This window comes from Pholcus phalangioides, unplaced genomic scaffold (assembly GCF_987345545.1).
Source record: "Pholcus phalangioides strain wild (caught in Gottingen) unplaced genomic scaffold, Ppha-v1.0 ptg000015l_1, whole genome shotgun sequence".
Lineage (NCBI taxonomy): Eukaryota > Metazoa > Arthropoda > Arachnida > Araneae > Pholcidae > Pholcus > Pholcus phalangioides.
In genome coordinates, this window is record NW_028301608.1 from 12,257,263 (window position 1) to 12,266,160 (window position 8,898).

Below are 8,898 nucleotides of genomic sequence, written 5' to 3' on the forward strand. Positions count from 1 at the left end.
GATTGGCACAAAAATTTGTGAAGGCTCTTACTTTCACAAAAATGACCCCATCGGAGTGTGGTATCATGAGTATGTCATAAAGGACAATCAACATTTCGAAAAAGTAACCAGATGAAGCAGAGTGATGCATTGTCCAGGTGACCCATAAGTTCAAAATTTGGAGAGTAAGGATTTCAAATTATATCTGTTTCTGTTGGAGAAACGATCAAGCAGATTTTTCTGGGAACCCTGATAAATTTATTGCAAACCTGGCTTATAACAAACCTCTAAATATAATAAAATAATTTTTTTTGCCCCAGGAGATTTCCTGTACATGAATCAGGTCACATATTTTATTTTAATGGCCTTTATATCTCCTCTGAGCATAGAAAAACAAACCTTTGGAAAAGAGCAGTTGGTTACAGTGGCATTTGACTGTGTATCATGAAATTTTCACTTTCGCTCATTCAATCACAGATGTAATACTGCTTTTGTGAATTCCTGATTCAACAAATGTCCACAAGAATAAGTTTACTGTAAAAACAATTGAATGTAAATATATTTACAGTCATGAAATATTAAATTCAGAAACTGAGTGCGATTAGATTGAGTTAATAATATAAACATATAGATAATTTTTGAGAATTAATTCTATAATACAGTAAAATCTTTCTTGATGGGTTACCCTGCAGATGCAGTCACTGCTCTTTTACGGCCAGATTTTAATTTCCTGGGGAAAACCGTATTTGAATGCATTTTGAACCCCAGATTATATAACGGTGAACCTCAGATATGGTCTTGGGCACTAATTTCAACATTCATTCCATTAGGCTAGAACCCATGTATGGACACAAATATTCTTTGTTTGAATTTACTTCATCCCACATAATTCCTCATATTAGTTTCCTGTAATTTCACCTCTTGTGGCTCATTCAAACACATGACCTATTGAATAACATATTTTTTTCTTACTTACTTCTCAAGAGATTTTAATGAATCTTTATAAATAATTTATTACTCCAAGATAATGTTTAATTTTTTTCAGTGTTATTAAAAATATCTTAAGGATAACTTGAATAGTGAGGCAACAAAATTGAATGGTAAAATAAGTTTTATTCAATTGCTGGTGTTTTGTCACACTTTTAACGAAAATGCTGCAGCTTATACAAAGTGTAGGTGTTTCAAAGGGAAACTTTTTTTTCAGGTTATTTTTCTAGGCGACAGCTTTTAAATGCTTCATTGTAAGATAAATTGTATATTTGCACAAAAGTGTGCACAATACTAGTTTCAAATGCAATCTTGAACTTACTTTATTAAAACTATGTTTACTTCAAAATGAATTATTTTAAAGGCTTCAATATGAACCCTTCTGTTAGAGTGATTTTTTTTTGTCCTATCAGTGTTTGACAAAGAGGGGGTTATACTGTATTTCCCAAAAGAGCTCGGAGATAATTGTTACAACTTAACCGTATATATGTGCATCTCATACACATTCATCTATGGAAAGATAATTTTTACTGTAATATTAGCTCATGTTACTTGCTTTTATTATAATTGATACATGATAATTTTAGTAAATGTAAAAATAAAAGAATTAACAAGACTAGCAAGTAGGGGAATGCAGTAGGCTCCAAAATATCAAACAGTTTAGCACAGCTGAATGTTTGGGGAAAAGTGGAATGAGATAGTTCCTGTGTAACAGAACAAAAACACATTTTACAACTTTGAATCTGAATGTACCAGCAAAAAAAAAAGACCTATCTCCATGGAAGTGCAAGAGTGACTCCTTGGCTGTCTCACAATTGCTTCAATCTTAATTTATAAGTGCTTGCATACATTGTGGGTGGTGAGGGTGGGGGGGGACCTTAGGGTCAAACATGTTCTGGTATTATCTCTCCATCTTATTTAGGAATGCCTTGTTATACATTTCTTAGATATTTAACATTAAGGAGGGTACCAGCTTAGAATGCTTGTGGTCCATCTGTTGTGCTGTCTTCTTGCAAAAGGCCTAGATCATTTCCAATTCAAACATTTGATTCTTTCCATGATATTGCATACCTTTGTTTGGCTTCTTATCAACATAATTAGTTTTCTGTCTCTCTTTGTTATGCCTAGCATACATCTTTCCATGCTCCTTTGTGCTGTCTGTAGTCTTCTTATCATTTTGCTTGTGAGTGACCATGTTTCAGCTTCATAAGTCAGTGTTGATATCATACACTGGTTGGAATTTTTTTTTCAGGAAAAATGGCGTGTTGCACTTCAGAATCGCATAGTTTTTACCAAAAGCACTCCACCCGATTTTGATTTTTCTGTTTATTGATGATGCTGGTGATTGTTCTTGGTTATTTCTTGTCCAAGGTGCATATAACTTTGTACATCTTCCATGTCTGTGTTATTGAACAAAATATTCTTTGAAGCAAACAAGTTGAACATAACTTTAGTTTCTTTTGCAGAATCATTTTCAAATCCATTTGAATATATTTGCCTTCTCCAGTTCTTATATTATCTCTTCTAGCTCATCTAGATTATTACTGATAATAACAGCATCTGTGAAACGTTAATAATAGAGAAATTAACCATTTATTTTAATTCTTTTCTCATCCCAATTCAGTTTTTCGAATGATTCTTTTAATATAGCCCATCTCAAAAGTTTTAGCACAAAAAAAATGTGGTGAATACGAAGAGAAATTAAATAAAAGCAAATGAACTTTTGATATTTTGATAATTAGGTGCCTTAATACATGTTAATAATTTACATGAAAAGTCACAAGCAGTAATTCAATCATGATTTTTGATATAAAATATAAAATTGGACATTTGAATCTGTCTCAAAAGTTTAAACAAAATACAAAATGCAAAATACAAAAAAAAACAAAAACAAATTGTGGTACAATACATGCAGTCTCAAAATAAAGTGTTGGTGATATTTTCCTGTTCCTGTGTTACTTAAAAAAAATGACACAATCATATTTATATCCTCTGACACAATCATATTTATATCCTCTGACACAATCATATTTTGAAGGATTCCTATAGCTTCAGGGAATGTCAGCATATTCAATAGCAATACTGAGTCATCCTAGAGACTTTTATTGCTCTCCATGATTATAAACCTCATGGATAAGAATGCCACAAAGATTCTTTATCTGGTTCAGATCCAGGCTGGTCAGTCCGAAACTAAGAAAAGTTATTGGGGAGCAAATGCTATGTGCATGTTGAAGTAGGAAAGGAAGCATTTTCTTGCTGAAACTCCCACTCTGATCCCCTAAGAAGCTCATGAAATCATAGCAAATGTTACTCAAGTGTTTCCTGATTCTTCTTCAAGTCTTTTGTCAAGAATAGACAGAGTAGTCTGACCATTCAAACCAAATCATCAGTAATTTGCCACCCTTTCATTGGCTGAGGACAGTCCTTGATGCTTCCGTCAGTAAGAAGTCCCACTGCATTCTCATCTCTTGTGATGTTTTAAACATGGTATGCATACTATCTCTTTTTCAATTTAATGTAATTGCAGTCCCTTATACATCTATGGACATATTTAGCCACATTATTTTTCACATTTCTTAATTTGCTCAAAAACATGTTTTAAGCTGACACGTTTTGACTCTGGATCAGTCTGTCTATCCGAATATATTGTATGTGGCCCTTCCAGATCTTGATTTTTCCATCAAAAATGTTCACTTTGGCAAGAACTTGACATATGATTGGTCAAGAACATTAGAAATTTTCCAATAGTCTCGCCTTCCAATTCTCATTGGAATATTCTAGACATCTCTTCTCTCATGAACTGTGATGAATTAGGTGTTTTTTCCAAGCAAAAACTGCAGCTTCAATTCACTATAAAAACACCTTGATTCAGCTGACACAATGTATCTTTTTAAAATTTGCATCAAGTGCTTAAGCTTTTGAGACAGTCATTTCCCACCAAAAGTAAAAATTTATTTTATCTGAGATGGACTATACAACAGTAAATAGCATCACTCTGTCAGACTCTTTTTCCAAGTTTAATCGTTGATTTTCCTTTATCCAAATGAATGGTTGCAGTTGCTTTGTCATAGATTTTCCTCAATGTTATAAATCTAAATCTTCTCTACCCCCAATTGCTTCTAGAGTTTTAACAACAGAGTCAAAAGCTTTCTCAAAGTTAATGAAGGCCAAACACAATGGCAATTTTGTATTTTTCTTGTATCGCTCTATGCATTCGCTGAATGTTTTTATGTGACTGTTGTATTAAATCCACTTTGAAAATCTGTTTGTTCTTTTGGTTGAGCTTCATACAATGTGGATTCAAGTTTATATGCCAGTATTTTGGTAAAAATCTTATAAATTACTGATAGGAGACTGATTGTGGTGGATTATTCTTGATAATCTTTTTTTTCCCCTCTTTTTGAAAAGAAGAACCATCATTGTGTTATTCCAATCTTCTATGTATTCAAAAATGATACATACTTCCATAAATATGCTGGAAATTTTCTTGAAACAAATAATCATCTTAAAGCTGTTAATCGTCTGTCATTTTTATGTGTTTTTCCAGTTTAGACAAAGAAGCTTCAGAGGCATATGTTGGGAGGAATATAGGAGGCCCGTGCCCCTCCGAAGACGATCAAAAATTAAAAATATTTTTGTAAAACAATTAAAATATCGAAAGAAAATAATGTTTATATTCTATCTTCATTAATTGCTATGAATTTAAAATGCTTTTTAAAGGTTAGTAACCCAAACATTTTCAGGAATAGATTCCTTGTTCTCTCCTCTAAAGGTCTATCCTGCGTGTGTTCCTGAGAGACTTCACTTTTTAAAAGCATTTATTTATTTATTGATAAACTCACACACGCATATGCCCAGTTACAGTTATATATTTGTGCAATATATTCCATTTTGGTAAGAAGAGCTATATCAATCATATACTTTTTGCCAAAATTCTTGGAGAACTTCTGGTTTTCCAGCATGGCTCAGGCAGATGACAGCACTGCACATAACAAGCATTACATACATTTCATAGAAATAAACTTCATGGAAGGTTCACTGCACGTTAGGGTTGGTAAAAAAACCGGTTTTTTTTTAAAAAAACCAAAAACTGGGTTTTTTTGTTTAAATAGTATTAACATTAAAAACAATGTTTATTAATGTAATTAACATTATTCCCATATTAATTCATCAATAAATATTTCTTACATTTTAACAAAAACCAACTTTCGCAATTTAATTATTTTTTGCTTAACTCAATGGATTACTTTGTGTTGGAAGAAATTCTTTTAATATTAGTAACCATTTATATATATACATATGTTTTCTCCAGTTACTTTCAGTATGCTTAATTAGGAAGCTATTTTGCAAAAACTATAATAAAAATTATGTGAATACAATGTATTTAATGAAGCAAAAATAATGCAGATTAATTAGCAATAATTTATGATGTACAAAGTGATTATAATTAAGCTTCTGATTTCAAAACACTGTAAAAAAAGAATGATTGTCAGAATGACTTGAAAATTGACATGAATACTCCTGAAAAAATTCAATTTTATTTGATAAAGGGGAAAAAATACTTAAAAATGTAAAATTAATGACATCATGCGAAATTTGCTCGCAGAATGGAAACGATAGGCAGTCATGGCAAAATGATAACTTAATTATAGCATTGCATGATTTCATAATTCATGGAAACATCACAAAAATTGCAGTAATTGAACAAATAACTACAACTTACTAAAGTAATGTTAAATATGTTGCCCACCATGTTCTAGCTATGAGGTGAAAGCACAAAAATTCTTGTTCAACAACAGATCAGACTATGCCATGGTCATGATGTGAAAATGTGCTTGCAGTTCACCTTTATTAAACCAAACGTGCTGCCACATTAATATGCCTGAGGAACTTGTAACGTATAGCAGATGCGCTGGAGCTTGCAATTCACCAAAGTTTGCAATCCGACCACTGTTCATAACATTTTGAGGTACCCTTCACAGCCAGAAGTTGCAAGGGTTAAGGTCAAGTGAACTGATGGCTAGCCAGGTGTCGTGCCATCCTGTTATTATCAAAATGGGTCTTCACCAGCTGCTTTACTGGTATTGCAATGTGCATATCTTGATAGAAGTTGTTCTATCCACACACTGATGCTGTGGAAGTGCCGAAATGATGTGGTTGCACAAAATAGATTATACTGCTGGCCAAGTACAGCATCGTCTACTTGCACGTTTAACACTTTTTTTTCTTTTATGAAAGAAATTTCCATTGCTTCAGGAGTATCCATGCAAATTTTCAAGTCATTCTGGCCACAGTACTTATTGTATAGTTTTGGAATCAAAACTTTAATTATAATCACCCTATATATAGTTGATTATTTTTCATAAATCTGTTACTACTATACAGTAGAACCTTGATTAAGTGGGCTTAACCATGAAAGTGTAGAAAAAACTGTTGAATATTAAGGATGGGCGATATACAGTGAGATGTGCTACTTCTTATGGGAAAGAAAATTAAAATGTCTGTGAGGTAATGTAACTACTAGTACACTAGCCTTTGTCCTTTAGGGACAGCTGGTGTCTTTATTGGATTATAGGACCACCTGCCCCTAGCATGATGGTGTCACTACTGTTGCTGCTTCTTTGTGAAGGGGAAAAAAAACCCTGTGAGATATTAAGGATGGGTGATATACAGTGAGATGTGTTACTTCTTATGGGAAAGAAAATTAAAATGTCTGTGAGGTAAATCACACATGCACCTCATTAATATTCCTCTGTGGAACTGCCAATGAATTGGTACATATTGGAGTATACGTATGTAGCAGGGTTGTTTGGTTTAAACCACGTTGGATACACCACTATATTTAGATGTGTGATGCAATCTTTATTCATGAATTTGCTTAAGATAGAGCATCAGAATGTAGCCAAAGGTTAGAAAATATGGTAAGAATGAGAAATTTTGGCTTCTGTATATAACTTTAACTAAGATACTTCATATGTGAAAAAAAATATATATTCAGGCCACTTTTATGAGACTTTTTGAAAAAAAACCACTTACACCATCTTATGCCATTTGAAGATATACCATCAAAATGTACCCCAAGAATATAAAATGTGGTAAAAATGAAAAATTTTGGCTAATAATGAACCAATATGATATTTTTCTAGTACAAAATTATATTTAGACCACTTTTATTTAATTTTTAGAAAAAAACCACTTGGTTAAAAATAAAGGTTTAAACCATGGTTTAAACCAAACAACCCTGCTACACGAATACTCCAATATGTACCAGTTCATTGGCAGTTCCACAGAGGAATATTAATGAGGTGCATGTGTGATTTAGTAGTAGTAATAGCATGGCCCAGGTCTTTTTGGACCACCTGCTCATATCTCTTCCTCAAGACAAAGCAGTGGGTCATGATCTGGTAAAGAGGAGGAGAACCTCTGTATTGGCAGATAATTATTACACTCACAGATGTACATACCAACCATATGATTCTTTCAAATACACAGTGACCCCTATCATATTGCACATGTAGGGAATCAAGGAAAGTACATGGTGGAGGAGGTGACTTTCTCTAGGTTTCTATGTTGTATTTTTAACTGTGATTCTAATTGAAAGGCATAAAATACCCAAATGTGTGCTATAACAAGACTGTGAAATGAGGAACTACCAACTCAATTAGAGATAAAACTACCTTTTAAACCTCCTTGGCCAACCTGATATTTCTAATAATTATTTCTATGAAATTACTCCATTGCATCCTATAAATGTTAATTCATTGTGTATTTATTAATTGTTGTAATGGTTAAATATAAACAGGGTGCATAGCAAACAGGGAGTGTGGCATTTTACTCATGAACCGTTGATTCTAGAGGTATATTTCTAATCAGAAAAAGTTTCCTAATAACGTGTAGTACTCAGATATGTCATTCATGTTGCAAATGGGTTGTATAGTTAATTAAATACCAAAATTAACTTTTTACGCAGTCCCTGTGTGCCCCAAAACTGAATTAGAAAGTTCTTACCCTGTCTCTTCTGATGCCAACAAAAAACATTCCATGTTTCTATAATATTTACTGAGATATTCAAATTTGGAAAATGAAGGAAATTTGGGGGAAAAACACCTCTAAATGCGGAAAAAACATTTTACCGGCATTTAACACTGTGTTTCCCCGAATTTCCTATTTTTTGAATCTGAATATCTCTGTGAATATTACACTTAGAAACATGGAATGTTTTTTGTTGGCATCAAAAGAGACAGGGTAACAACTTTCTAACTGGGTTTTGGAACACACAGGAATTGCATAAAGAGTTAATTTTTGCATTTAATTGACTACACACACACAACCCCTTGCAACATGAATGACATTTGTGAGTATTACACATTATTTAGAAACTTTTTCTAATTGGAAGTATAAATCTAGTATCAATGGTTCTCCCCAGTAAAATGCCATATCTTTTGTTTGCTATGCACCCTGTATAATGAAAAAATATATATACTTACTTGAATTTAAGTGTTTAATTATTTCTTAACTGTGAAGTATAGTTAGGCATTTCTAGGGTTCCTAAAAGTATTTTGATGTGTATCTGTCATGGATTCCAACCTGCATCCAAATGAAATTTTTTTTTTTCAAAGGGGGGAAAAGTCTCACGTGTTTAGATTTGAGCAAACAATAGATATGACAGATTTTGTTGTTGAGTGAAGCTGCCAATAAGCATCAGTAACGCCTTCACACACTCATGTTAGCATTTGTTTTCTTGGACTTGAACATCTATGTTTGAAGGCACCTGCTTTGCTGTCATGTCATCCATTCCTTTTTCTTTCTTTTTTTTCCCCTTCAACTTTTTGACAGAGTATTCATAAAGGATGTAACAAGTGCTGTGATAATCTGACATTTACAATCATAAAGAGGATTCTTATATAAATACTCATTCAAACTTATTTCTAT